Here is a 25,894-nt window from a genome sequence, read left to right as displayed (position 1 = left end):
ATGATACTTCCTGCCCCCAGTTCCTTCATCACAATGGCCCGCCGGGAGATGTTCCGCTTTATCTGGGGTGGAAAAACAGAGAGAGTCAAAAGGACAATCATGTATAAACCAAAAGCTTTAGGGGGCAGAGACGTGCTGGATATTACAAAGAAATTTAAAGCAATGTTCCTGAGTAATATCTTAAAAGGAATAGCAGACCAAGGAGGAGAAGCTCTGTGGACTCTCTTTGCCAAATTCTGGGTGGGTAGGTATATGCCTGGGAAGAACTGGGAAAGGCGACCTCTCACCCTACCCTCCTCGGATACTCGGCCATACCTCTACCAAGAAGCAAAAGATTTCTTAGTGAAGCATAAAGGAACCATATGTGCAGGCTCTGAATTAAGTAGCGGTGCCATCCATGAATTATTGGAGGATGCCCCCCCGAGAATAGAAACAATTAGGGCATTGACAGAAAACCAGTGTGTACGAGTATGGAAATGTACATCCTTCCCCTTTCTGTTTAACAAACATAAAGATGTAGCTTGGAAGGTGGCACAGAACTTTTTACCAACAAGAACAGTCTCTACAGATGGGGTCTGTGTGCTAGTGCTAAATGTATCAGAGAAAGCTTTTGTAATGAAGAAACAATAGATCATGTGTTTTGGGACTGTACATTTGCTAAACTTGTGTGGAATGTGTTTAGGCCATGGTTTGGAAATTACAACATGGTTTTATGTAGAGAAACTGTACTTTTTGGATTACACATGAGGAAAAAAGGTCAAGAATTTTGTAGACTCTGGGCAGTTATTAATTGTGTCAAATGTACCTTGTGGGTGGTTAGGAATAAGTTATTCCTTAAAAAAGAAAAGATTACTTTGGGTGGGGCAAAAAGTATGGCACTGAACAGCATTAAGGACTATGTCACAAGAGACTTGTTGAAGTACGGGAAGGAAAAAACAAAAGTCATGTGGAAAATGGATTGTATGGAACATTTGTTTGGGTGGGATTTATGCTTTTAATGGGACAGAATTTGCGACTTGTGTAATACGTATTATGTTTGTGATATGTTGATGTGATATCCTTCTGATTTAAATGCAGTGAACAATGTAAAAGAATTTAGCCTCCACAATGTGCTTGTACATGTATTTATAAGCTGATACTTCTGAGTATTATGTATGTATTTGCTATGAAACACAATAAAGTAAAAAAAATTGAAAAAATTGAAAAAATTGTTTGCCCAGGGCGAGGCTCGGCCATTGCACATCCGGTCGTGCTGACCTCTGCGAATTCCTCAAATGTGGGAATCTCGACTGCACAATTTCTGGTAGTGGGGGACTGCGTTCGCGCTCTCCCCTGATTTTGATGGTGTAAAGAAAAGACAGAGCGACTAGTGGAACGTGGACAATGCACTCTGTGGGACACCGTGGCTCATTTCTTTGCTTTCTGTGCCATGTTCTGCCGTACGTTCACTCTTTTGCTCGGCTTCTCCGTCGGAGGAGTCTAGATTTAGTGCGTGCCTCCTGTCCACTATCTAGCCGGGATAATTTAGACGCAGCCTTGGCACTTCACCAGGAGAGGTCGCTGTTATGGAAGCTCCGAGTAATGATGTCTTTCAGGGAGGCCCCTCCCCCTTTACGGAATCTTGGAGGTGGGCCCACCATCTGCGTGTTGCCAGTGGCCAGGAACCCCTGCGCCAACTTGGTCTGTTCCAACTCATACTTACCTGGCAGGGGTGATACAATGATCAAGAAGGTTGTTTGCCCAGGGCGAGGCTCGGCCATTGCACATCCGGTCGTGCTGACCCCTGCGAATTCCTCAAATGTGGGAATCTCGACTGCACAATTTCTGGTAGTGGGGGACTGCGTTCGCGCTCTCCCCTGATTTTGATGGTGTAAAGAAAAGACAGAGCGACTAGTGGAACGTGGACAATGCACTCTGTGGGACACCGTGGCTCATTTCTTTGCTTTCTGTGCCATGTTCTGCCGTACGTTCACTCTTTTGCTCGGCTTCTCCGTCGGAGGAGTCTAGATTTAGTGCGTGCCTCCTGTCCACTATCTAGCCGGGATAATTTAGACGCAGCCTTGGCACTTCATCAGGAGAGGTCGCTGTTATGGAAGCTCCGAGTAATGATGTCTTTCAGGGAGGCCCCTCCCCCTTTACGGAATCTTGGAGGTGGGCCCACCATCTGCGTGTTGCCAGTGGCCAGGAACCCCTGCGCCAACTTGGTCTGTTCCAACTCATACTTACCTGGCAGGGGTGATACAATGATCAAGAAGGTTGTTTGCCCAGGGCGAGGCTCGGCCATTGCACATCCGGTCGTGCTGACCCCTGCGAATTCCTCAAATGTGGGAATCTCGACTGCACAATTTCTGGTAGTGGGGGACTGCGTTCGCGCTCTCCCCTGATTTTGATGGTGTAAAGAAAAGACAGAGCGACTAGTGGAACGTGGACAATGCACTCTGTGGGACACCGTGGCTCATTTCTTTGCTTTCTGTGCCATGTTCTGCCGTACGTTCACTCTTTTGCTCGGCTTCTCCGTCGGAGGAGTCTAGATTTAGTGCGTGCCTCCTGTCCACTATCTAGCCGGGATAATTTAGACGCAGCCTTGGCACTTCACCAGGAGAGGTCGCTGTTATGGAAACTCCGAGTAATGATGTCTTTCAGGGAGGCCCCTCCCCCTTTACGGAATCTTGGAGGTGGGCCCACCATCTGCGTGTTGCCAGTGGCCAGGAACCCCTGCGCCAACTTGGTCTGTTCCAACTCATACTTACCTGGCAGGGGTGATACAATGATCAAGAAGGTTGTTTGCCCAGGGCGAGGCTCGGCCATTGCACATTCGGTCGTGCTGACCCCTGCGAATTCCTCAAATGTGGGAATCTCGACTGCACAATTTCTGGTAGTGGGGGACTGCGTTCGCGCTCTCCCCTGATTTTGATGGTGTAAAGAAAAGACAGAGCGACTAGTGGAACGTGGACAATGCACTCTGTGGGACACCGTGGCTCATTTCTTTGCTTTCTGTGCCATGTTCTGCCGTACGTTCACTCTTTTGCTCGGCTTCTCCGTCGGAGGAGTCTAGATTTAGTGTGTGCCTCCTGTCCACTATCTAGCCGGGATAATTTAGACGCAGCCTTGGCACTTCACCAGGAGAGGTCGCTGTTATGGAAGCTCCGAGTAATGATGTCTTTCAGGGAGGCCCCTCCCCCTTTACGGAATCTTGGAGGTGGGCCCACCATCTGCGTGTTGCCAGTGGCCAGGAACCCCTGCGCCAACTTGGTCTGTTCCAACTCATACTTACCTGGCAGGGGTGATACAATGATCAAGAAGGTTGTTTGCCCAGGGCGAGGCTCGGCCATTGCACATTCGGTCGTGCTGACCCCTGCGAATTCCTCAAATGTGGGAATCTCGACTGCACAATTTCTGGTAGTGGGGGACTGCGTTCGCGCTCTCCCCTGATTTTGATGGTGTAAAGAAAAGACAGAGCGACTAGTGGAACGTGGACAATGCACTCTGTGGGACACCGTGGCTCATTTCTTTGCTTTCTGTGCCATGTTCTGCCGTACGTTCACTCTTTTGCTCGGCTTCTCCATCGGAGGAGTCTAGATTTAGTGCGTGCCTCCTGTCCACTATCTAGCCGGGATAATTTAGACGCAGCCTTGGCACTTCACCAGGAGAGGTCGCTGTTATGGAAGCTCCGAGTAATGATGTCTTTCAGGGAGGCCCCTCCCCCTTTACGGAATCTTGGAGGTGGGCCCACCATCTGCGTGTTGCCAGTGGCCAGGAACCCCTGCGCCAACTTGGTCTGTTCCAACTCATACTTACCTGGCAGGGGTGATACAATGATCAAGAAGGTTGTTTGCCCAGGGCGAGGCTCGGCCATTGCACATTCGGTCGTGCTGACCCCTGCGAATTCCTAAAATGTGGGAATCTTGACTGCACAATTTCTGGTAGTGGGGGACTGCGTTCGCGCTCTCCCCTGATTTTGATGGTGTAAAGAAAAGACAGAGCGACTAGTGGAACGTGGACAATGCACTCTGTGGGACACCGTGGCTCATTTCTTTGCTTTCTGTGCCATGTTCTGCCGTACGTTCACTCTTTTGCTCGGCTTCTCCGTCGGAGGAGTCTAGATTTAGTGCGTGCCTCCTGTCCACTATCTAGCCGGGATAATTTAGACGCAGCCTTGGCACTTCACCAGGAGAGGTCGCTGTTATGGAAGCTCCGAGTAATGATGTCTTTCAGGGAGGCCCCTCCCCCTTTACGGAATCTTGGAGGTGGGCCCACCATCTGCGTGTTGCCAGTGGCCAGGAACCCCTGCGCCAACTTGGTCTGTTCCAGCTCATACTTACCTGGCTGGGGTGATACAATGATCAAGAAGGTTGTTTGCCCAGGGCGAGGCTCGGCCATTGCACATCCGGTCGTGCTGACCCCTGCGAATTCCTCAAATGTGGGAATCTCGACTGCACAATTTCTGGTAGTGGGGGACTGCGTTCGCGCTCTCCCCTGATTTTGATGGTGTAAAGAAAAGACAGAGCGACTAGTGGAACGTGGACAATGCACTCTGTGGGACACCGTGGCTCATTTCTTTGCTTTCTGTGCCATGTTCTGCCGTACGTTCACTCTTTTGCTCGGCTTCTCCGTCGGAGGAGTCTAGATTTAGTGCGTGCCTCCTGTCCACTATCTAGCCGGGATAATTTAGACGCAGCCTTGGCACTTCACCAGGAGAGGTCGCTGTTATGGAAGCTCCGAGTAATGATGTCTTTCAGGGAGGCCCCTCCCCCTTTACGGAATCTTGGAGGTGGGCCCACCATCTGCGTGTTGCCAGTGGCCAGGAACCCCTGCGCCAACTTGGTCTGTTCCAACTCATACTTACCTGGCAGGGGTGATACAATGATCAAGAAGGTTGTTTGCCCAGGGCGAGGCTCGGCCATTGCACATCCGGTCGTGCTGACCCCTGCGAATTCCTCAAATGTGGGAATCTCGACTGCACAATTTCTGGTAGTGGGGGACTGCGTTCGCGCTCTCCCCTGATTTTGATGGTGTAAAGAAAAGACAGAGCGACTAGTGGAACGTGGACAATGCACTCTGTGGGACACCGTGGCTCATTTCTTTGCTTTCTGTGCCATGTTCTGCCGTACGTTCACTCTTTTGCTCGGCTTCTCCGTCGGAGGAGTCTAGATTTAGTGCGTGCCTCCTGTCCACTATCTAGCCGGGATAATTTAGACGCAGCCTTGGCACTTCACCAGGAGAGGTCGCTGTTATGGAAGCTCCGAGTAATGATGTCTTTCAGGGAGGCCCCTCCCCCTTTACGGAATCTTGGAGGTGGGCCCACCATCTGCGTGTTGCCAGTGGCCAGGAACCCCTGCGCCAACTTGGTCTGTTCCAACTCATACTTACCTGGCAGGGGTGATACAATGATCAAGAAGGTTGTTTGCCCAGGGCGAGGCTCGGCCATTGCACATCCGGTCGTGCTGACCCCTGCGAATTCCTCAAATGTGGGAATCTCGACTGCACAATTTCTGGTAGTGGGGGACTGCGTTCGCGCTCTCCCCTGATTTTGATGGTGTAAAGAAAAGACAGAGCGACTAGTGGAACGTGGACAATGCACTCTGTGGGACACCGTGGCTCATTTCTTTGCTTTCTGTGCCATGTTCTGCCGTACGTTCACTCTTTTGCTCGGCTTCTCCGTCGGAGGAGTCTAGATTTAGTGCGTGCCTCCTGTCCACTATCTAGCCGGGATAATTTAGACGCAGCCTTGGCACTTCACCAGGAGAGGTCGCTGTTATGGAAGCTCCGAGTAATGATGTCTTTCAGGGAGGCCCCTCCCCCTTTACGGAATCTTGGAGGTGGGCCCACCATCTGCGTGTTGCCAGTGGCCAGGAACCCCTGCGCCAACTTGGTCTGTTCCAACTCATACTTACCTGGCAGGGGTGATACAATGATCAAGAAGGTTGTTTGCCCAGGGCGAGGCTCGGCCATTGCACATCCGGTCGTGCTGACCCCTGCCAATTCCTCAAATGTGGGAATCTCGACTGCACAATTTCTGGTAGTGGGGGACTGCGTTCGCGCTCTCCCCTGATTTTGATGGTGTAAAGAAAAGACAGAGCGACTAGTGGAACGTGGACAATGCACTCTGTGGGACACCGTGGCTCATTTCTTTGCTTTCTGTGCCATGTTCTGCCGTACGTTCACTCTTTTGCTCGGCTTCTCCGTCGGAGGAGTCTAGATTTAGTGCGTGCCTCCTGTCCACTATCTAGCCGGGATAATTTAGACGCAGCCTTGGCACTTCACCAGGAGAGGTCGCTGTTATGGAAGCTCCGAGTAATGATGTCTTTCAGGGAGGCCCCTCCCCCTTTACGGAATCTTGGAGGTGGGCCCACCATCTGCGTGTTGCCAGTGGCCAGGAACCCCTGCGCCAACTTGGTCTGTTCCAACTCATACTTACCTGGCAGGGGTGATACAATGATCAAGAAGGTTGTTTGCCCAGGGCGAGGCTCGGCCATTGCACATCCGGTCGTGCTGACCCCTGCCAATTCCTCAAATGTGGGAATCTCGACTGCACAATTTCTGGTAGTGGGGGACTGCGTTCGCGCTCTCCCCTGATTTTGATGGTGTAAAGAAAAGACAGAGCGACTAGTGGAACGTGGACAATGCACTCTGTGGGACACCGTGGCTCATTTCTTTGCTTTCTGTGCCATGTTCTGCCGTACGTTCACTCTTTTGCTCGGCTTCTCCGTCGGAGGAGTCTAGATTTAGTGCGTGCCTCCTGTCCACTATCTAGCCGGGATAATTTAGACGCAGCCTTGGCACTTCACCAGGAGAGGTCGCTGTTATGGAAGCTCCGAGTAATGATGTCTTTCAGGGAGGCCCCTCCCCCTTTACGGAATCTTGGAGGTGGGCCCACCATCTGCGTGTTGCCAGTGGCCAGGAACCCCTGCGCCAACTTGGTCTGTTCCAACTCATACTTACCTGGCAGGGGTGATACAATGATCAAGAAGGTTGTTTGCCCAGGGCGAGGCTCGGCCATTGCACATCCGGTCGTGCTGACCCCTGCGAATTCCTCAAATGTGGGAATCTCGACTGCACAATTTCTGGTAGTGGGGGACTGCGTTCGCGCTCTCCCCTGATTTTGATGGTGTAAAGAAAAGACAGAGCGACTAGTGGAACGTGGACAATGCACTCTGTGGGACACCGTGGCTCATTTCTTTGCTTTCTGTGCCATGTTCTGCCGTACGTTCACTCTTTTGCTCGGCTTCTCCGTCGGAGGAGTCTAGATTTAGTGCGTGCCTCCTGTCCACTATCTAGCCGGGATAATTTAGACGCAGCCTTGGCACTTCACCAGGAGAGGTCGCTGTTATGGAAGCTCCGAGTAATGATGTCTTTCAGGGAGGCCCCTCCCCCTTTACGGAATCTTGGAGGTGGGCCCACCATCTGCGTGTTGCCAGTGGCCAGGAACCCCTGCGCCAACTTGGTCTGTTCCAACTCATACTTACCTGGCAGGGGTGATACAATGATCAAGAAGGTTGTTTGCCCAGGGCGAGGCTCGGCCATTGCACATCCGGTCGTGCTGACCCCTGCGAATTCCTCAAATGTGGGAATCTCGACTGCACAATTTCTGGTAGTGGGGGACTGCGTTCGCGCTCTCCCCTGATTTTGATGGTGTAAAGAAAAGACAGAGCGACTAGTGGAACGTGGACAATGCACTCTGTGGGACACCGTGGCTCATTTCTTTGCTTTCTGTGCCATGTTCTGCCGTACGTTCACTCTTTTGCTCGGCTTCTCCGTCGGAGGAGTCTAGATTTAGTGCGTGCCTCCTGTCCACTATCTAGCCGGGATAATTTAGACGCAGCCTTGGCACTTCACCAGGAGAGGTCGCTGTTATGGAAGCTCCGAGTAATGATGTCTTTCAGGGAGGCCCCTCCCCCTTTACGGAATCTTGGAGGTGGGCCCACCATCTGCGTGTTGCCAGTGGCCAGGAACCCCTGCGCCAACTTGGTCTGTTCCAACTCATACTTACCTGGCAGGGGTGATACAATGATCAAGAAGGTTGTTTGCCCAGGGCGAGGCTCGGCCATTGCACATCCGGTCGTGCTGACCCCTGCGAATTCCTCAAATGTGGGAATCTCGACTGCACAATTTCTGGTAGTGGGGGACTGCGTTCGCGCTCTCCCCTGATTTTGATGGTGTAAAGAAAAGACAGAGCGACTAGTGGAACGTGGACAATGCACTCTGTGGGACACCGTGGCTCATTTCTTTGCTTTCTGTGCCATGTTCTGCCGTACGTTCACTCTTTTGCTCGGCTTCTCCGTCGGAGGAGTCTAGATTTAGTGCGTGCCTCCTGTCCACTATCTAGCCGGGATAATTTAGACGCAGCCTTGGCACTTCACCAGGAGAGGTCGCTGTTATGGAAGCTCCGAGTAATGATGTCTTTCAGGGAGGCCCCTCCCCCTTTACGGAATCTTGGAGGTGGGCCCACCATCTGCGTGTTGCCAGTGGCCAGGAACCCCTGCGCCAACTTGGTCTGTTCCAACTCATACTTACCTGGCAGGGGTGATACAATGATCAAGAAGGTTGTTTGCCCAGGGCGAGGCTCGGCCATTGCACATCCGGTCGTGCTGACCCCTGCGAATTCCTCAAATGTGGGAATCTCGACTGCACAATTTCTGGTAGTGGGGGACTGCGTTCGCGCTCTCCCCTGATTTTGATGGTGTAAAGAAAAGACAGAGCGACTAGTGGAACGTGGACAATGCACTCTGTGGGACACCATGGCTCATTTCTTTGCTTTCTGTGCCATGTTCTGCCGTACATTGACAGAAAACCAGTGTTTACGAGTATGGAAATGTACATCCTTCCCCTTTCTGTTTAACAAACATAAAGATGTAGCTTGGAAGGTGGCACAGAACTTTTTACCAACAAGAACAGTCTCTACAGATGGGGTCTGTGTGCTAGTGCTAAATGTATCAGAGAAAGCTTTTGTAATGAAGAAACAATAGATCATGTGTTTTGGGACTGTACATTTGCTAAACTTGTGTGGAATGTGTTTAGGCCATGGTTTGGAAATTACAACATGGTTTTATGTAGAGAAACTGTACTTTTTGGATTACACATGAGGAAAAAAGGTCAAGAATTTTGTAGACTCTGGGCAGTTATTAATTGTGTCAAATGTACCTTGTGGGTGGTTAGGAATAAGTTATTCCTTAAAAAAGAAAAGATTACTTTGGGTGGGGCAAAAAGTACGGCACTGAACAGCATTAAGGACTATGTCACAAGAGACTTGTTGAAGTACGGGAAGGAAAAAACAAAAGTCATGTGGAAAATGGATTGTATGGAAAATTTGTTTGGGTGGGATTTATGCTTTTAATGGGACATAATTTGCGACTTGTGTAATACGTATTATGTTTGTGATATGTTGATGTGATATCCTTCTGATTTAAATGCAGTGAACAATGTAAAAGAATTTAGCCTCCACAATGTGCTTGTACATGTATTTATAAGCTGATACTTCTGAGTATTATGTATGTATTTGCTATGAAACACAATAAAGTAAAAAAATTGAAAAATTGTTTGCCCAGGGCGAGGCTCGGCCATTGCACATCCGGTCGTGCTGACCCCTGCGAATTCCTCAAATGTGGGAATCTCGACTGCACAATTTCTGGTAGTGGGGGACTGCGTTCGCGCTCTCCCCTGATTTTGATGGTGTAAAGAAAAGACAGAGCGACTAGTGGAACGTGTACAATGCACTCTGTGGGACACCGTGGCTCATTTCTTTGCTTTCTGTGCCATGTTCTGCCGTACGTTCACTCTTTTGCTCGGCTTCTCCGTCGGAGGAGTCTAGATTTAGTGCGTGCCTCCTGTCCACTATCTAGCCGGGATAATTTAGACGCAGCCTTGGCACTTCACCAGGAGAGGTCGCTGTTATGGAAGCTCCGAGTAATGATGTCTTTCAGGGAGGCCCCTCCCCCTTTACGGAATCTTGGAGGTGGGCCCACCATCTGCGTGTTGCCAGTGGCCAGGAACCCCTGCGCCAACTTGGTCTGTTCCAACTCATACTTACCTGGCAGGGGTGATACAATGATCAAGAAGGTTGTTTGCCCAGGCCGAGGCTCGGCCATTGCACATCCGGTCGTGCTGACCCCTGCGAATTCCTCAAATGTGGGAATCTCGACTGCACAATTTCTGGTAGTGGGGGACTGCGTTCGCGCTCTCCCCTGATTTTGATGGTGTAAAGAAAAGACAGAGCGACTAGTGGAACGTGGACAATGCACTCTGTGGGACACCGTGGCTCATTTCTTTGCTTTCTGTGCCATGTTCTGCCGTACGTTCACTCTTTTGCTCGGCTTCTCCGTCGGAGGAGTCTAGATTTAGTGCGTGCCTCCTGTCCACTATCTAGCCGGGATAATTTAGACGCAGCCTTGGCACTTCACCAGGAGAGGTCGCTGTTATGGAAGCTCCGAGTAATGATGTCTTTCAGGGAGGCCCCTCCCCCTTTACGGAATCTTGGAGGTGGGCCCACCATCTGCGTGTTGCCAGTGGCCAGGAACCCCTGCGCCAACTTGGTCTGTTCCAACTCATACTTACCTGGCAGGGGTGATACAATGATCAAGAAGGTTGTTTGCCCAGGGCGAGGCTCGGCCATTGCACATCCGGTCGTGCTGACCCCTGCGAATTCCTCAAATGTGGGAATCTCGACTGCACAATTTCTGGTAGTGGGGGACTGCGTTCGCGCTCTCCCCTGATTTTGATGGTGTAAAGAAAAGACAGAGCGACTAGTGGAACGTGGACAATGCACTCTGTGGGACACCATGGCTCATTTCTTTGCTTTCTGTGCCATGTTCTGCCGTACGTTCACTCTTTTGCTCGGCTTCTCCGTCGGAGGAGTCTAGATTTAGTGCGTGCCTCCTGTCCACTATCTAGCCGGGATAATTTAGACGCAGCCTTGGCACTTCACCAGGAGAGGTCGCTGTTATGGAAGCTCCGAGTAATGATGTCTTTCAGGGAGGCCCCTCCCCCTTTACGGAATCTTGGAGGTGGGCCCACCATCTGCGTGTTGCCAGTGGCCAGGAACCCCTGCGCCAACTTGGTCTGTTCCAACTCATACTTACCTGGCAGGGGTGATACAATGATCAAGAAGGTTGTTTGCCCAGGGCGAGGCTCGGCCATTGCACAGCCGGTCGTGCTGACCCCTGCGAATTCCTCAAATGTGGGAATCTCGACTGCACAATTTCTGGTAGTGGGGGACTGCGTTCGAGCTCTCCCCTGATTTTGATGGTGTAAAGAAAAGACAGAGCGACTAGTGGAACGTGGACAATGCACTCTGTGGGACACCATGGCTCATTTCTTTGCTTTCTGTGCCATGTTCTGCCGTACATTGACAGAAAACCAGTGTTTACGAGTATGGAAATGTACATCCTTCCCCTTTCTGTTTAACAAACATAAAGATGTAGCTTGGAAGGTGGCACAGAACTTTTTACCAACAAGAACAGTCTCTACAGATGGGGTCTGTGTGCTAGTGCTAAATGTATCAGAGAAAGCTTTTGTAATGAAGAAACAATAGATCATGTGTTTTGGGACTGTACATTTGCTAAACTTGTGTGGAATGTGTTTAGGCCATGGTTTGGAAATTACAACATGGTTTTATGTAGAGAAACTGTACTTTTTGGATTACACATGAGGAAAAAAGGTCAAGAATTTTGTAGACTCTGGGCAGTTATTAATTGTGTCAAATGTACCTTGTGGGTGGTTAGGAATAAGTTATTCCTTAAAAAAGAAAAGATTACTTTGGGTGGGGCAAAAAGTATGGCACTGAACAGCATTAAGGACTATGTCACAAGAGACTTGTTGAAGTACGGGAAGGAAAAAACAAAAGTCATGTGGAAAATGGATTGTATGGAACATTTGTTTGGGTGGGATTTATGCTTTTAATGGGACAGAATTTGCGACTTGTGTAATACGTATTATGTTTGTGATATGTTGATGTGATATCCTTCTGATTTAAATGCAGTGAACAATGTAAAAGAATTTAGCCTCCACAATGTGCTTGTACATGTATTTATAAGCTGATACTTCTGAGTATTATGTATGTATTTGCTATGAAACACAATAAAGTAAAAAAATTGAAAAATTGTTTGCCCAGGGCGAGGCTCGGCCATTGCACATCCGGTCGTGCTGACCCCTGCGAATTCCTCAAATGTGGGAATCTCGACTGCACAATTTCTGGTAGTGGGGGACTGCGTTCGCGCTCTCCCCTGATTTTGATGGTGTAAAGAAAAGACAGAGCGACTAGTGGAACGTGTACAATGCACTCTGTGGGACACCGTGGCTCATTTCTTTGCTTTCTGTGCCATGTTCTGCCGTACGTTCACTCTTTTGCTTGGCTTCTCCGTCGGAGGAGTCTAGATTTAGTGCGTGCCTCCTGTCCACTATCTAGCCGGGATAATTTAGACGCAGCCTTGGCACTTCACCAGGAGAGGTCGCTGTTATGGAAGCTCCGAGTAATGATGTCTTTCAGGGAGGCCCCTCCCCCTTTACGGAATCTTGGAGGTGGGCCCACCATCTGCGTGTTGCCAGTGGCCAGGAACCCCTGCGCCAACTTGGTCTGTTCCAACTCATACTTACCTGGCAGGGGTGATACAATGATCAAGAAGGTTGTTTGCCCAGGCCGAGGCTCGGCCATTGCACATCCGGTCGTGCTGACCCCTGCGAATTCCTCAAATGTGGGAATCTCGACTGCACAATTTCTGGTAGTGGGGGACTGCGTTCGCGCTCTCCCCTGATTTTGATGGTGTAAAGAAAAGACAGAGCGACTAGTGGAACGTGGACAATGCACTCTGTGGGACACCGTGGCTCATTTCTTTGCTTTCTGTGCCATGTTCTGCCGTACGTTCACTCTTTTGCTCGGCTTCTCCGTCGGAGGAGTCTAGATTTAGTGCGTGCCTCCTGTCCACTATCTAGCCGGGATAATTTAGACGCAGCCTTGGCACTTCACCAGGAGAGGTCGCTGTTATGGAAGCTCCGAGTAATGATGTCTTTCAGGGAGGCCCCTCCCCCTTTACGGAATCTTGGAGGTGGGCCCACCATCTGCGTGTTGCCAGTGGCCAGGAACCCCTGCGCCAACTTGGTCTGTTCCAACTCATACTTACCTGGCAGGGGTGATACAATGATCAAGAAGGTTGTTTGCCCAGGGCGAGGCTCGGCCATTGCACATCCGGTCGTGCTGACCCCTGCGAATTCCTCAAATGTGGGAATCTCGACTGCACAATTTCTGGTAGTGGGGGACTGCGTTCGCGCTCTCCCCTGATTTTGATGGTGTAAAGAAAAGACAGAGCGACTAGTGGAACGTGGACAATGCACTCTGTGGGACACCATGGCTCATTTCTTTGCTTTCTGTGCCATGTTCTGCCGTACGTTCACTCTTTTGCTCGGCTTCTCCGTCGGAGGAGTCTAGATTTAGTGCGTGCCTCCTGTCCACTATCTAGCCGGGATAATTTAGACGCAGCCTTGGCACTTCACCAGGAGAGGTCGCTGTTATGGAAGCTCCGAGTAATGATGTCTTTCAGGGAGGCCCCTCCCCCTTTACGGAATCTTGGAGGTGGGCCCACCATCTGCGTGTTGCCAGTGGCCAGGAACCCCTGCGCCAACTTGGTCTGTTCCAACTCATACTTACCTGGCAGGGGTGATACAATGATCAAGAAGGTTGTTTGCCCAGGGCGAGGCTCGGCCATTGCACAGCCGGTCGTGCTGACCCCTGCGAATTCCTCAAATGTGGGAATCTCGACTGCACAATTTCTGGTAGTGGGGGACTGCGTTCGCGCTCTCCCCTGATTTTGATGGTGTAAAGAAAAGACAGAGCGACTAGTGGAACGTGGACAATGCACTCTGTGGGACACCATGGCTCATTTCTTTGCTTTCTGTGCCATGTTCTGCCGTACATTGACAGAAAACCAGTGTTTACGAGTATGGAAATGTACATCCTTCCCCTTTCTGTTTAACAAACATAAAGATGTAGCTTGGAAGGTGGCACAGAACTTTTTACCAACAAGAACAGTCTCTACAGATGGGGTCTGTGTGCTAGTGCTAAATGTATCAGAGAAAGCTTTTGTAATGAAGAAACAATAGATCATGTGTTTTGGGACTGTACATTTGCTAAACTTGTGTGGAATGTGTTTAGGCCATGGTTTGGAAATTACAACATGGTTTTATGTAGAGAAACTGTACTTTTTGGATTACACATGAGGAAAAAAGGTCAAGAATTTTGTAGACTCTGGGCAGTTATTAATTGTGTCAAATGTACCTTGTGGGTGGTTAGGAATAAGTTATTCCTTAAAAAAGAAAAGATTACTTTGGGTGGGGCAAAAAGTACGGCACTGAACAGCATTAAGGACTATGTCACAAGAGACTTGTTGAAGTACGGGAAGGAAAAAACAAAAGTCATGTGGAAAATGGATTGTATGGAAAATTTGTTTGGGTGGGATTTATGCTTTTAATGGGACATAATTTGCGACTTGTGTAATACGTATTATGTTTGTGATATGTTGATGTGATATCCTTCTGATTTAAATGCAGTGAACAATGTAAAAGAATTTAGCCTCCACAATGTGCTTGTACATGTATTTATAAGCTGATACTTCTGAGTATTATGTATGTATTTGCTATGAAACACAATAAAGTAAAAAAATTGAAAAATTGTTTGCCCAGGGCGAGGCTCGGCCATTGCACATCCGGTCGTGCTGACCCCTGCGAATTCCTCAAATGTGGGAATCTCGACTGCACAATTTCTGGTAGTGGGGGACTGCGTTCGCGCTCTCCCCTGATTTTGATGGTGTAAAGAAAAGACAGAGCGACTAGTGGAACGTGTACAATGCACTCTGTGGGACACCGTGGCTCATTTCTTTGCTTTCTGTGCCATGTTCTGCCGTACGTTCACTCTTTTGCTTGGCTTCTCCGTCGGAGGAGTCTAGATTTAGTGCGTGCCTCCTGTCCACTATCTAGCCGGGATAATTTAGACGCAGCCTTGGCACTTCACCAGGAGAGGTCGCTGTTATGGAAGCTCCGAGTAATGATGTCTTTCAGGGAGGCCCCTCCCCCTTTACGGAATCTTGGAGGTGGGCCCACCATCTGCGTGTTGCCAGTGGCCAGGAACCCCTGCGCCAACTTGGTCTGTTCCAACTCATACTTACCTGGCAGGGGTGATACAATGATCAAGAAGGTTGTTTGCCCAGGGCGAGGCTCGGCCATTGCACATCCAGTCGTGCTGACCCCTGCGAATTCCTCAAATGTGGGAATCTCGACTGCACAATTTCTGTTAGTGGGGGACTGCGTTCGCGCTCTCCCCTGATTTTGATGGTGTAAAGAAAAGACAGAGCGACTAGTGGAACGTGGACAATGCACTCTGTGGGACACCGTGGCTCATTTCTTTGCTTTCTGTGCCATGTTCTGCCGTACGTTCACTCTTTTGCTCGGCTTCTCCGTCGGAGGAGTCTAGATTTAGTGCGTGCCTCCTGTCCACTATCTAGCCGGGATAATTTAGACGCAGCCTTGGCACTTCACCAGGAGAGGTCGCTGTTATGGAAGCTCCGAGTAATGATGTCTTTCAGGGAGGCCCCTCCCCCTTTACGGAATCTTGGAGGTGGGCCCACCATCTGCGTGTTGCCAGTGGCCAGGAACCCCTGCGCCAACTTGGTCTGTTCCAACTCATACTTACCTGGCAGGGGTGATACAATGATCAAGAAGGTTGTTTGCCCAGGGCGAGGCTCGGCCATTGCACATCCGGTCGTGCTGACCCCTGCGAATTCCTCAAATGTGGGAATCTCGACTGCACAATTTCTGGTAGTGGGGGACTGCGTTCGCGCTCTCCCCTGATTTTGATGGTGTAAAGAAAAGACAGAGCGACTAGTGGAACGTGGACAATGCACTCTGTGGGACACCATGGCTCATTTCTTTGTTTTCTGTGCCATGTTCTGCCGTACGTTCACTCTTTTGCTCGGCTTCTCCGTCGGAGGAGTCTAGATTTAGTGCGTGCCTCCTGTCCACTATCTAGCCGGGATAATTTAGACGCAGCCTTGGCACTTCACCAGGAGAGGTCGCTGTTATGGAAACTCCGAGTAATGATGTCTTTCAGGGAGGCCCCTCCCCCTTTACGGAATCTTGGAGGTGGGCCCACCATCTGCGTGTTGCCAGTGGCCAGGAACCCCTGCGCCAACTTGGTCTGTTCCAACTCATACTTACCTGGCAGGGGTGATACAATGATCAAGAAGGTTGTTTGCCCAGGGCGAGGCTCGGCCATTGCACATCCGGTCGTGCTGACCCCTGCGAATTCCTCAAATGTGGGAATCTCGACTGCACAATTTCTGGTAGTGGGGGACTGCGTTCGCGCTCTCCCCTGATTTTGATGGTGTAAAGAAAAGACAGAGCGACTAGTGGAACGTGGACAATGCACTCTGTGGGACACCATGGCTCATTTCTTTGCTTTCTGTGCCATGTTCTGCCGTACGTTCACTCTTTTGCTCGGCTTCTCCGTCGGAGGAGTCTAGATTTAGTGCGTGCCTCCTGTCCACTATCTAGCCGGGATAATTTAGACGCAGCCTTGGCACTTCACCAGGAGAGGTCGCTGTTATGGAAGCTCCGAGTAATGATGTCTTTCAGGGAGGCCCCTCCCCCTTTACGGAATCTTGGAGGTGGGCCCACCATCTGCGTGTTGCCAGTGGCCAGGAACCCCTGCGCCAACTTGGTCTGTTCCAACTCATACTTACCTGGCAGGGGTGATACAATGATCAAGAAGGTTGTTTGCCCAGGGCGAGGCTCGGCCATTGCACAGCCGGTCGTGCTGACCCCTGCGAATTCCTCAAATGTGGGAATCTCGACTGCACAATTTCTGGTAGTGGGGGACTGCGTTCGCGCTCTCCCCTGATTTTGATGGTGTAAAGAAAAGACAGAGCGACTAGTGGAACGTGGACAATGCACTCTGTGGGACACCATGGCTCATTTCTTTGCTTTCTGTGCCATGTTCTGCCGTACATTGACAGAAAACCAGTGTTTACGAGTATGGAAATGTACATCCTTCCCCTTTCTGTTTAACAAACATAAAGATGTAGCTTGGAAGGTGGCACAGAACTTTTTACCAACAAGAACAGTCTCTACAGATGGGGTCTGTGTGCTAGTGCTAAATGTATCAGAGAAAGCTTTTGTAATGAAGAAACAATAGATCATGTGTTTTGGGACTGTACATTTGCTAAACTTGTGTGGAATGTGTTTAGGCCATGGTTTGGAAATTACAACATGGTTTTATGTAGAGAAACTGTACTTTTTGGATTACACATGAGGAAAAAAGGTCAAGAATTTTGTAGACTCTGGGCAGTTATTAATTGTGTCAAATGTACCTTGTGGGTGGTTAGGAATAAGTTATTCCTTAAAAAAGAAAAGATTACTTTGGGTGGGGCAAAAAGTACGGCACTGAACAGCATTAAGGACTATGTCACAAGAGACTTGTTGAAGTACGGGAAGGAAAAAACAAAAGTCATGTGGAAAATGGATTGTATGGAAAATTTGTTTGGGTGGGATTTATGCTTTTAATGGGACATAATTTGCGACTTGTGTAATACGTATTATGTTTGTGATATGTTGATGTGATATCCTTCTGATTTAAATGCAGTGAACAATGTAAAAGAATTTAGCCTCCACAATGTGCTTGTACATGTATTTATAAGCTGATACTTCTGAGTATTATGTATGTATTTGCTATGAAACACAATAAAGTAAAAAAATTGAAAAATTGTTTGCCCAGGGCGAGGCTCGGCCATTGCACATCCGGTCGTGCTGACCCCTGCGAATTCCTCAAATGTGGGAATCTCGACTGCACAATTTCTGGTAGTGGGGGACTGCGTTCGCGCTCTCCCCTGATTTTGATGGTGTAAAGAAAAGACAGAGCGACTAGTGGAACGTGTACAATGCACTCTGTGGGACACCGTGGCTCATTTCTTTGCTTTCTGTGCCATGTTCTGCCGTACGTTCACTCTTTTGCTTGGCTTCTCCGTCGGAGGAGTCTAGATTTAGTGCGTGCCTCCTGTCCACTATCTAGCCGGGATAATTTAGACGCAGCCTTGGCACTTCACCAGGAGAGGTCGCTGTTATGGAAGCTCCGAGTAATGATGTCTTTCAGGGAGGCCCCTCCCCCTTTACGGAATCTTGGAGGTGGGCCCACCATCTGCGTGTTGCCAGTGGCCAGGAACCCCTGCGCCAACTTGGTCTGTTCCAACTCATACTTACCTGGCAGGGGTGATACAATGATCAAGAAGGTTGTTTGCCCAGGGCGAGGCTCGGCCATTGCACATCCGGTCGTGCTGACCCCTGCGAATTCCTCAAATGTGGGAATCTCGACTGCACAATTTCTGTTAGTGGGGGACTGCGTTCGCGCTCTCCCCTGATTTTGATGGTGTAAAGAAAAGACAGAGCGACTAGTGGAACGTGGACAATGCACTCTGTGGGACACCGTGGCTCATTTCTTTGCTTTCTGTGCCATGTTCTGCCGTACGTTCACTCTTTTGCTCGGCTTCTCCGTCGGAGGAGTCTAGATTTAGTGCGTGCCTCCTGTCCACTATCTAGCCGGGATAATTTAGACGCAGCCTTGGCACTTCACCAGGAGAGGTCGCTGTTATGGAAGCTCCGAGTAATGATGTCTTTCAGGGAGGCCCCTCCCCCTTTACGGAATCTTGGAGGTGGGCCCACCATCTGCGTGTTGCCAGTGGCCAGGAACCCCTGCGCCAACTTGGTCTGTTCCAACTCATACTTACCTGGCAGGGGTGATACAATGATCAAGAAGGTTGTTTGCCCAGGGCGAGGCTCGGCCATTGCACATCCGGTCGTGCTGACCCCTGCGAATTCCTCAAATGTGGGAATCTCGACTGCACAATTTCTGGTAGTGGGGGACTGCGTTCGCGCTCTCCCCTGATTTTGATGGTGTAAAGAAAAGACAGAGCGACTAGTGGAACGTGGACAATGCACTCTGTGGGACACCATGGCTCATTTCTTTGTTTTCTGTGCCATGTTCTGCCGTACGTTCACTCTTTTGCTCGGCTTCTCCGTCGGAGGAGTCTAGATTTAGTGCGTGCCTCCTGTCCACTATCTAGCCGGGATAATTTAGACGCAGCCTTGGCACTTCACCAGGAGAGGTCGCTGTTATGGAAACTCCGAGTAATGATGTCTTTCAGGGAGGCCCCTCCCCCTTTACGGAATCTTGGAGGTGGGCCCACCATCTGCGTGTTGCCAGTGGCCAGGAACCCCTGCGCCAACTTGGTCTGTTCCAACTCATACTTACCTGGCAGGGGTGATACAATGATCAAGAAGGTTGTTTGCCCAGGGCGAGGCTCGGCCATTGCACATCCGGTCGTGCTGACCCCTGCGAATTCCTCAAATGTGGGAATCTCGACTGCACAATTTCTGGTAGTGGGGGACTGCGTTCGCGCTCTCCCCTGATTTTGATGGTGTAAAGAAAAGACAGAGCGACTAGTGGAACGTGGACAATGCACTCTGTGGGACACCATGGCTCATTTCTTTGCTTTCTGTGCCATGTTCTGCCGTACGTTCACTCTTTTGCTCGGCTTCTCCGTCGGAGGAGTCTAGATTTAGTGCGTGCCTCCTGTCCACTATCTAGCCGGGATAATTTAGACGCAGCCTTGGCACTTCACCAGGAGAGGTCGCTGTTATGGAAGCTCCGAGTAATGATGTCTTTCAGGGAGGCCCCTCCCCCTTTACGGAATCTTGGAGGTGGGCCCACCATCTGCGTGTTGCCAGTGGCCAGGTACCCCTGCGCCAACTTGGTCTGTTCCAACTCATACTTACCTGGCAGGGGTGATACAATGATCAAGAAGGTTGTTTGCCCAGGGCGAGGCTCGGCCATTGCACATCCGGTCGTGCTGACCCCTGCGAATTCCTCAAATGTGGGAATCTCGACTGCACAATTTCTGGTAGTGGGGGACTGCGTTCGCGCTCTCCCCTGATTTTGATGGTGTAAAGAAAAGACAGAGCGACTAGTGGAACGTGGACAATGCACTCTGTGGGACACCATGGCTCATTTCTTTGCTTTCTGTGCCATGTTCTGCCGTACGTTCACTCTTTTGCTCGGCTTCTCCGTCGGAGGAGTCTAGATTTAGTGCGTGCCTCCTGTCCACTATCTAGCCGGGATAATTTAGACGCAGCCTTGGCACTTCACCAGGAGAGGTCGCTGTTATGGAAGCTCCGAGTAATGATGTCTTTCAGGGAGGCCCCTCCCCCTTTACGGAATCTTGGAGGTGGGCCCACCATCTGCGTGTTGCCAGTGGCCAGGAACCCCTGCGCCAACTTGGTCTGTTCCAACTCATACTTACCTGGCAGGGGTGATACAATGATCAAGAAGGTTGTTTGCCCAGGGCGAGGCTCGGCCATTGCACATCCGGTCGTGCTGACCCCTGCGAATTCCTCAAATGTGGGAATCTCGACTGCACAATTTCTGGTAGTGGGGGACTGCGTTCGCGCTCTCCCCTGATTTTGATGGTGTAAAGAAAAGACAGAGCGACTAGTGGAACGTGGACAATGCACTCTGTGGGACACCATGGCTCATTTCTTTGCTTTCTGTGCCATGTTCTGCCGTACGTTCACTCTTTTGCTCGGCTTCTCCGTCGGAGGAGTCTAGATTTAGTGCGTGCCTCCTGTCCACTATCTAGCCGGGATAATTTAGACGCAGCCTTGGCACTTCACCAGGAGAGGTCGCTGTTATGGAAACTCCGAGTAATGATGTCTTTCAGGGAGGCCCCTCCCCCTTTACGGAATCTTGGAGGTGGGCCCACCATCTGCGTGTTGCCAGTGGCCAGGAACCCCTGCGCCAACTTGGTCTGTTCCAACTCATACTTACCTGGCAGGGGTGATACAATGATCAAGAAGGTTGTTTGCCCAGGGCGAGGCGCGGCCATTGCACATCCGGTCGTGCTGACCCCTGCGAATTCCTCAAATGTGGGAATCTCGACTGCACAATTTCTGGTAGTGGGGGACTGCGTTCGCGCTCTCCCCTGATTTTGATGGTGTAAAGAAAAGACAGAGCGACTAGTGGAACGTGGACAATGCACTCTGTGGGACACCATGGCTCATTTCTTTGCTTTCTGTGCCATGTTCTGCCGTACGTTCACTCTTTTGCTCGGCTTCTCCGTCGGAGGAGTCTAGATTTAGTGCGTGCCTCCTGTCCACTATCTAGCCGGGATAATTTAGACGCAGCCTTGGCACTTCACCAGGAGAGGTCGCTGTTATGGAAGCTCCGAGTAATGATGTCTTTCAGGGAGGCCCCTCCCCCTTTACGGAATCTTGGAGGTGGGCCCACCATCTGCGTGTTGCCAGTGGCCAGGAAACCCCTGCGCCAACTTGGTCTGTTCCAACTCATACTTACCTGGCAGGGGTGATACAATGATCAAGAAGGTTGTTTGCCCAGGGCGAGGCTCGGCCATTGCACATCCGGTCGTGCTGACCCCTGCGAATTCCTCAAATGTGGGAATCTCGACTGCACAATTTCTGGTAGTGGGGGACTGCGTTCGCGCTCTCCCCTGATTTTGATGGTGTAAAGAAAAGACAGAGCGACTAGTGGAACGTGGACAATGCACTCTGTGGGACACCGTGGCTCATTTCTTTGCTTTCTGTGCCATGTTCTGCCGTACGTTCACTCTTTTGCTCGGCTTCTCCGTCGGAGGAGTCTAGATTTAGTGCGTGCCTCCTGTCCACTATCTAGCCGGGATAATTTAGACGCAGCCTTGGCACTTCACCAGGAGAGGTCGCTGTTATGGAAGCTCCGAGTAATGATGTCTTTCAGGGAGGCCCCTCCCCCTTTACGGAATCTTGGAGGTGGGCCCACCATCTGCGTGTTGCCAGTGGCCAGGAACCCCTGCGCCAACTTGGTCTGTTCCAACTCATACTTACCTGGCAGGGGTGATACAATGATCAAGAAGGTTGTTTGCCCAGGGCGAGGCTCGGCCATTGCACATCCGGTCGTGCTGACCCCTGCGAATTCCTCAAATGTGGGAATCTCGACTGCACAATTTCTGGTAGTGGGGGACTGCGTTCGCGCTCTCCCCTGATTTTGATGGTGTAAAGAAAAGACAGAGCGACTAGTGGAACGTGGACAATGCACTCTGTGGGACACCATGGCTCATTTCTTTGCTTTCTGTGCCATGTTCTGCCGTACGTTCACTCTTTTGCTCGGCTTCTCCGTCGGAGGAGTCTAGATTTAGTGCGTGCCTCCTGTCCACTATCTAGCCGGGATAATTTAGACGCAGCCTTGGCACTTCACCAGGAGAGGTCGCTGTTATGGAAGTATCTTGACGGCTGGAGTGCAAGGACTGAAGCATGGTGTTACCTGGACAAAGGAGGAATGCTGCAAGATTCGAATTGTTGGAAGATCTGGAGATGGATCGATTGCAGTTTAGTCGCCAGATCCTGCAAAAAGATTTGGGATTTCCAACAAATCAACTGGATTATGTCTTTGCTTTTCCTGGTAAGAAGATTTTTGAAGTCATTTTTGCAAGTTTAAGGATTTTTGAACTGTGCTGTGAGAGATTTGATAAAAAGAAGAAGGATTCTGCAGCCTTCCAGAAGATTGTTTTCATACCTTTGTCAGAGAGAGACTTAAAGATTGTCCATGTCGTGATGTATTCTGAAAAAGTGAAGATTGAGGACATTAGCACATGGTTAATGAGGTATGCCACAGTTCTTTCTGGATTTGAAGTAAAAGATGTGGATGGAATTAAAACGGGAGAACGAAGATTCCAAGTCAGGCTGAAAAGAATCGGTGATGGGATTCAACATCTACCCAATAATATCCAGATTGGTGCTTTTAGAGGCTCTGTTTTTTATGCAGGACAACCGAAGGAATGCAGGCGTTGTAGAAGCAAAGAGCATCTCGCGGCCCAATGCACTGTGGAGGTCTGTAGAATATGTAAGAGCACAGAACATACTGCCTCACAGTGCACCGCTTCTACAGTTTGTAATCTTTGCCTTTCACAAGACCACAGGTTTAAAGATTGTCCACGAGCCTATGCAATCCGTGTTAAAATGTGTGCTCCCCCCTCAGAAACTGAGTACAGTTCCACCATTGTCCAACACATGGAGGTAGTAACTCTGGAAGCACATGCTTTCAACATGGCTACCACCACACCTGAATCTGATTACAACAATCAGCCTGATTTGGCTGGAACACAAGGAACAGATTTTCACCCCTCTTTTTTTTCAAGTGAGGTTGATATTAACCCAAACCAACATATGAATGAGGCCACAGCTGAAGGAAGTTTGGACCCCCTTAGTCCATCGGAAGACATGGAAAGTGAAACATCCTGTTCAGAGAGTTCATCCGAGTCTTCGGCCGCCCTCAATGAGAGCCCAGATGGATCTGTAATTCCACCCTCACAAGCCAAAGGATTCCTGGGAACTACAGAAATTGGAGCAGAGAATCCTTTGGAGTCAATCGTTTCCAACAATGGGGAGAACCCCTCTACAAGTTCACCATCTACAAGTTCACCATCTGCTTTCCCTGTGTCTCCCTCTGGTGGAGGAAATGTAGAAGACAAAAGGGAGAGAGTCCTCACCACCTCCTCTGGGGAGGCACAGTGGGGGGCTGGGATCAACTGGTCGCCCAAATCCCCTCTAGAAACCCCATTCTTAGAGCCTGATGAGGTCTTAGTGTTCTCCACAGCAACTCAAATGAAAGAAAGTTCTTCACAATCAAATACCTCCTCAGCAAGTCTAGCAAATAAAAAGAAACATGCAAAAAAAGGAAGAAGACTCGCCATGAACATTGATATCCTTCCTAATTCCCCTAATGGACATTCTAAAAACAACATCTATTAATGTACGTGGCATAAATGATAGAGTGAAATGTGAGGCAGTTTTTGAACATCTACAAACCTTAAAAAGTGACATTTATTTCTTACAGGAATGTTGGCTTTCATATAAAGATGATTATAAAACCTTCCAAGGATGATGGACACATGGGCCTTCTGTGTGGTCAGGAGATAACTCTAACAGAGCATCTGGAGTAGGAATACATTTTAGAGCTCATAATATTGAGGTCCAGAAAATTCAAATTATACAGGATGGAAGACTGATCTGTGTCGATATTCAGAGGCACGGGTTTGAGCTGAGACTTATTAATATCTATTGCCCCACTGATTTAAAAGATCGGTTAGAAACACTTTCAGCTTTATATCCTGTATTGTTATGTAACAATCCCATTGTAATAGCTGGTGATTTTAATTGTGTCCTAAATTGTAAAGATAAAATAACCAAAACAGCCAACACAACAGATAGTAGCTCTGAGCTGTTGAAGACTATTATAAAGGATTTTAAACTGATTGATACCTACAGAAAAGAAAATCCAGATCTGCCTGGTTTTACCTGGACAAATGGAAAGGCCCTCTCAAGAATAGACATGATTTTAACATCAACAAGTCTTGAGGTGACACAAGCTACAGTGGCACCAACATTTTTTTCAGATCACTCCCTTTTGACCTGTGCAGTAAAAATCCCTGGGTCTATAAAAGCTGGACAAGGTTACTGGAAACTGAATACAAGCCTTTTAGATAACCCCAATGTAATTAACAGATATAAAGCAAAATTTTATGATTGGATTTCATTGAAAAGTCTTTATAACTCAGCTTCAGACTGGTGGGAGGAAATCAAAAAGAGAACAAGAATATTCTTCCAAATAGAAGGGAAAAGGAAAGCTCAAGGGAAAAAACTTTATCTAAAAAGGTTACAAGGAAAACTGCAGAGATTCTATAAAATGCAGCAGGAGGGCTTTGATGTAGATGAGGAGATCACCCTGATTAAAGGGAAAATGATGACCATCGCAGCAGAAGATGCAAGAGGAGTTATAGAAAGGAGTCGAGCTAAAACCTTTGAACAGAACGAAAATTGCACACAGTATTTTCAAATCGCTGAAACCACGTCAGTCAATAAAAGAACTAAAACATCAAGATGGTATTAAAGTGGACAAACAAAATGAGCTGGCAAATGTTGTGGAAACTTTTTTACAAAGATCTTTATAAGAAGCCTTGTACAAATTCTATACAGAAGCAGCGTTTTCTGGGACAAATAGAAAAGGTCCTCTTAAATGAAGACAAATATCTTTTAGAAAGTCCCTTTTCGCTACACGAAATAAAAAAGGCCATAGATAACCTAACAAAGAATAAAGCACCAGGACTTGACGGCTTGCCAGGGGATTTTTACATTGCTTTTAAGGACATCTTAGCGGAGGAGCTCCTTAACATATATAAAGAATCTCAGGAGAAGGGAGAATTAACTGACAGTATGAGAAACGGATGTATCTCACTCCTCTTTAAAAAAGGAGAAAAATCAGACATAAAGAATTGGAGACCAATAAGCCTTTTAGGGACTGACTATAAGATCTGTGCTAAAGTTATGTGCACTAGATTGCAAACTGTGTTGGCCAAAGTCGTCAGCTCTGAACAGACCTGCGGAATCCCAAAGAGAGGAATATCAGATAATCTTGCCTTGACACGGGACATTATCCTCTACTCTAAGGAAAGACAAACTCCAGTGAGCATTGTGACCTTGGACCATGAAAAAGAATTTGATAAACTTGATAGAGAATTTTTAATGTCAATTTTAGAAAAGATGAATTTTGGACCATTGTTTTTGTCCTCCATTAAAATGATGTACTGCAACCAGCATTGCCATGATAAATGGCCACCCATCAGCAACCATCCCGCTGCAGTCTGGACTAAGACAAGGGTGCCCTCTGTCAGCTTCACTATTTGTCATGTGCATGGAGCCCCTAGCCAATGCAATACGTTCTAATGTGAACTTCAGAGGAATGCCAATCCCTGGAGGGAATGGAAGACAGGCAAAATGATCTATGTATGTGGATGATATAACCTTCTTTGCAGTGGATAAC

The 25,894-nt window shown here is 49.0% G+C and overlaps 36 non-coding genes and 1 pseudogene across 36 annotated transcripts; all 37 read left to right on the top strand.

The window, feature by feature from the left end:
- Positions 1 to 1,156: 1,156 nt before the first annotated feature.
- On the top strand, positions 1,157 to 1,335 carry LOC121708109 (annotated as a pseudogene).
- A 359-nt stretch (positions 1,336 to 1,694) lies between these two features.
- Positions 1,695 to 1,859, top strand: LOC121708154. Its single transcript, XR_006031615.1, has one exon. It is a non-coding gene; the product is annotated as a U1 spliceosomal RNA (small nuclear RNA).
- A 359-nt stretch (positions 1,860 to 2,218) lies between these two features.
- Positions 2,219 to 2,383, top strand: LOC121708153. The gene has a single exon (XR_006031614.1). It is a non-coding gene; the product is annotated as a U1 spliceosomal RNA (small nuclear RNA).
- Positions 2,384 to 2,742: 359 nt separating this feature from the next.
- Positions 2,743 to 2,907, top strand: LOC121708045. Its single transcript, XR_006031536.1, has one exon. It is a non-coding gene; the product is annotated as a U1 spliceosomal RNA (small nuclear RNA).
- Positions 2,908 to 3,266: 359 nt separating this feature from the next.
- On the top strand, positions 3,267 to 3,431 carry LOC121708034. The gene has a single exon (XR_006031525.1). It is a non-coding gene; the product is annotated as a U1 spliceosomal RNA (small nuclear RNA).
- Positions 3,432 to 3,790: 359 nt separating this feature from the next.
- LOC121708065 lies at positions 3,791 to 3,955 on the top strand. The gene has a single exon (XR_006031556.1). It is a non-coding gene; the product is annotated as a U1 spliceosomal RNA (small nuclear RNA).
- A 359-nt stretch (positions 3,956 to 4,314) lies between these two features.
- Positions 4,315 to 4,479, top strand: LOC121708055. The gene has a single exon (XR_006031546.1). It is a non-coding gene; the product is annotated as a U1 spliceosomal RNA (small nuclear RNA).
- A 359-nt stretch (positions 4,480 to 4,838) lies between these two features.
- On the top strand, positions 4,839 to 5,003 carry LOC121708152. The gene has a single exon (XR_006031613.1). It is a non-coding gene; the product is annotated as a U1 spliceosomal RNA (small nuclear RNA).
- Positions 5,004 to 5,362: 359 nt separating this feature from the next.
- On the top strand, positions 5,363 to 5,527 carry LOC121708151. The gene has a single exon (XR_006031612.1). It is a non-coding gene; the product is annotated as a U1 spliceosomal RNA (small nuclear RNA).
- Positions 5,528 to 5,886: 359 nt separating this feature from the next.
- On the top strand, positions 5,887 to 6,051 carry LOC121708076. Its single transcript, XR_006031566.1, has one exon. It is a non-coding gene; the product is annotated as a U1 spliceosomal RNA (small nuclear RNA).
- Positions 6,052 to 6,410: 359 nt separating this feature from the next.
- Positions 6,411 to 6,575, top strand: LOC121708075. Its single transcript, XR_006031565.1, has one exon. It is a non-coding gene; the product is annotated as a U1 spliceosomal RNA (small nuclear RNA).
- A 359-nt stretch (positions 6,576 to 6,934) lies between these two features.
- On the top strand, positions 6,935 to 7,099 carry LOC121708150. Its single transcript, XR_006031611.1, has one exon. It is a non-coding gene; the product is annotated as a U1 spliceosomal RNA (small nuclear RNA).
- A 359-nt stretch (positions 7,100 to 7,458) lies between these two features.
- On the top strand, positions 7,459 to 7,623 carry LOC121708149. The gene has a single exon (XR_006031610.1). It is a non-coding gene; the product is annotated as a U1 spliceosomal RNA (small nuclear RNA).
- A 359-nt stretch (positions 7,624 to 7,982) lies between these two features.
- LOC121708148 lies at positions 7,983 to 8,147 on the top strand. Its single transcript, XR_006031609.1, has one exon. It is a non-coding gene; the product is annotated as a U1 spliceosomal RNA (small nuclear RNA).
- A 359-nt stretch (positions 8,148 to 8,506) lies between these two features.
- On the top strand, positions 8,507 to 8,671 carry LOC121708147. Its single transcript, XR_006031608.1, has one exon. It is a non-coding gene; the product is annotated as a U1 spliceosomal RNA (small nuclear RNA).
- Positions 8,672 to 9,492: 821 nt separating this feature from the next.
- LOC121708097 lies at positions 9,493 to 9,660 on the top strand. Its single transcript, XR_006031582.1, has one exon. It is a non-coding gene; the product is annotated as a U1 spliceosomal RNA (small nuclear RNA).
- A 359-nt stretch (positions 9,661 to 10,019) lies between these two features.
- On the top strand, positions 10,020 to 10,184 carry LOC121708074. The gene has a single exon (XR_006031564.1). It is a non-coding gene; the product is annotated as a U1 spliceosomal RNA (small nuclear RNA).
- A 359-nt stretch (positions 10,185 to 10,543) lies between these two features.
- LOC121708146 lies at positions 10,544 to 10,708 on the top strand. The gene has a single exon (XR_006031607.1). It is a non-coding gene; the product is annotated as a U1 spliceosomal RNA (small nuclear RNA).
- A 359-nt stretch (positions 10,709 to 11,067) lies between these two features.
- On the top strand, positions 11,068 to 11,232 carry LOC121708080. Its single transcript, XR_006031570.1, has one exon. It is a non-coding gene; the product is annotated as a U1 spliceosomal RNA (small nuclear RNA).
- An 821-nt stretch (positions 11,233 to 12,053) lies between these two features.
- Positions 12,054 to 12,221, top strand: LOC121708096. The gene has a single exon (XR_006031581.1). It is a non-coding gene; the product is annotated as a U1 spliceosomal RNA (small nuclear RNA).
- Positions 12,222 to 12,580: 359 nt separating this feature from the next.
- LOC121708073 lies at positions 12,581 to 12,745 on the top strand. The gene has a single exon (XR_006031563.1). It is a non-coding gene; the product is annotated as a U1 spliceosomal RNA (small nuclear RNA).
- Positions 12,746 to 13,104: 359 nt separating this feature from the next.
- Positions 13,105 to 13,269, top strand: LOC121708145. The gene has a single exon (XR_006031606.1). It is a non-coding gene; the product is annotated as a U1 spliceosomal RNA (small nuclear RNA).
- A 359-nt stretch (positions 13,270 to 13,628) lies between these two features.
- Positions 13,629 to 13,793, top strand: LOC121708040. Its single transcript, XR_006031531.1, has one exon. It is a non-coding gene; the product is annotated as a U1 spliceosomal RNA (small nuclear RNA).
- An 821-nt stretch (positions 13,794 to 14,614) lies between these two features.
- LOC121708095 lies at positions 14,615 to 14,782 on the top strand. The gene has a single exon (XR_006031580.1). It is a non-coding gene; the product is annotated as a U1 spliceosomal RNA (small nuclear RNA).
- Positions 14,783 to 15,141: 359 nt separating this feature from the next.
- On the top strand, positions 15,142 to 15,306 carry LOC121708078. The gene has a single exon (XR_006031568.1). It is a non-coding gene; the product is annotated as a U1 spliceosomal RNA (small nuclear RNA).
- Positions 15,307 to 15,665: 359 nt separating this feature from the next.
- Positions 15,666 to 15,830, top strand: LOC121708144. Its single transcript, XR_006031605.1, has one exon. It is a non-coding gene; the product is annotated as a U1 spliceosomal RNA (small nuclear RNA).
- A 359-nt stretch (positions 15,831 to 16,189) lies between these two features.
- On the top strand, positions 16,190 to 16,354 carry LOC121708143. The gene has a single exon (XR_006031604.1). It is a non-coding gene; the product is annotated as a U1 spliceosomal RNA (small nuclear RNA).
- Positions 16,355 to 16,713: 359 nt separating this feature from the next.
- On the top strand, positions 16,714 to 16,878 carry LOC121708039. The gene has a single exon (XR_006031530.1). It is a non-coding gene; the product is annotated as a U1 spliceosomal RNA (small nuclear RNA).
- An 821-nt stretch (positions 16,879 to 17,699) lies between these two features.
- Positions 17,700 to 17,867, top strand: LOC121708094. Its single transcript, XR_006031579.1, has one exon. It is a non-coding gene; the product is annotated as a U1 spliceosomal RNA (small nuclear RNA).
- A 359-nt stretch (positions 17,868 to 18,226) lies between these two features.
- LOC121708031 lies at positions 18,227 to 18,391 on the top strand. The gene has a single exon (XR_006031522.1). It is a non-coding gene; the product is annotated as a U1 spliceosomal RNA (small nuclear RNA).
- A 359-nt stretch (positions 18,392 to 18,750) lies between these two features.
- LOC121708142 lies at positions 18,751 to 18,915 on the top strand. The gene has a single exon (XR_006031603.1). It is a non-coding gene; the product is annotated as a U1 spliceosomal RNA (small nuclear RNA).
- A 359-nt stretch (positions 18,916 to 19,274) lies between these two features.
- Positions 19,275 to 19,439, top strand: LOC121708137. The gene has a single exon (XR_006031599.1). It is a non-coding gene; the product is annotated as a U1 spliceosomal RNA (small nuclear RNA).
- A 359-nt stretch (positions 19,440 to 19,798) lies between these two features.
- On the top strand, positions 19,799 to 19,963 carry LOC121708125. The gene has a single exon (XR_006031592.1). It is a non-coding gene; the product is annotated as a U1 spliceosomal RNA (small nuclear RNA).
- Positions 19,964 to 20,322: 359 nt separating this feature from the next.
- Positions 20,323 to 20,487, top strand: LOC121708114. Its single transcript, XR_006031591.1, has one exon. It is a non-coding gene; the product is annotated as a U1 spliceosomal RNA (small nuclear RNA).
- A 359-nt stretch (positions 20,488 to 20,846) lies between these two features.
- Positions 20,847 to 21,011, top strand: LOC121708052. The gene has a single exon (XR_006031543.1). It is a non-coding gene; the product is annotated as a U1 spliceosomal RNA (small nuclear RNA).
- Positions 21,012 to 21,371: 360 nt separating this feature from the next.
- Positions 21,372 to 21,536, top strand: LOC121708102. Its single transcript, XR_006031586.1, has one exon. It is a non-coding gene; the product is annotated as a U1 spliceosomal RNA (small nuclear RNA).
- Positions 21,537 to 21,895: 359 nt separating this feature from the next.
- LOC121708091 lies at positions 21,896 to 22,060 on the top strand. The gene has a single exon (XR_006031578.1). It is a non-coding gene; the product is annotated as a U1 spliceosomal RNA (small nuclear RNA).
- The last annotated feature ends 3,834 nt before the right edge of the window (positions 22,061 to 25,894 follow it).

This window comes from Alosa sapidissima, chromosome 4 (assembly GCF_018492685.1).
Source record: "Alosa sapidissima isolate fAloSap1 chromosome 4, fAloSap1.pri, whole genome shotgun sequence".
Taxonomy (NCBI): domain Eukaryota; kingdom Metazoa; phylum Chordata; class Actinopteri; order Clupeiformes; family Clupeidae; genus Alosa; species Alosa sapidissima.
The sequence above is the reverse complement of the archived record's forward strand: the minus strand, read 5'-3'. Positions and strand labels throughout refer to the sequence as shown.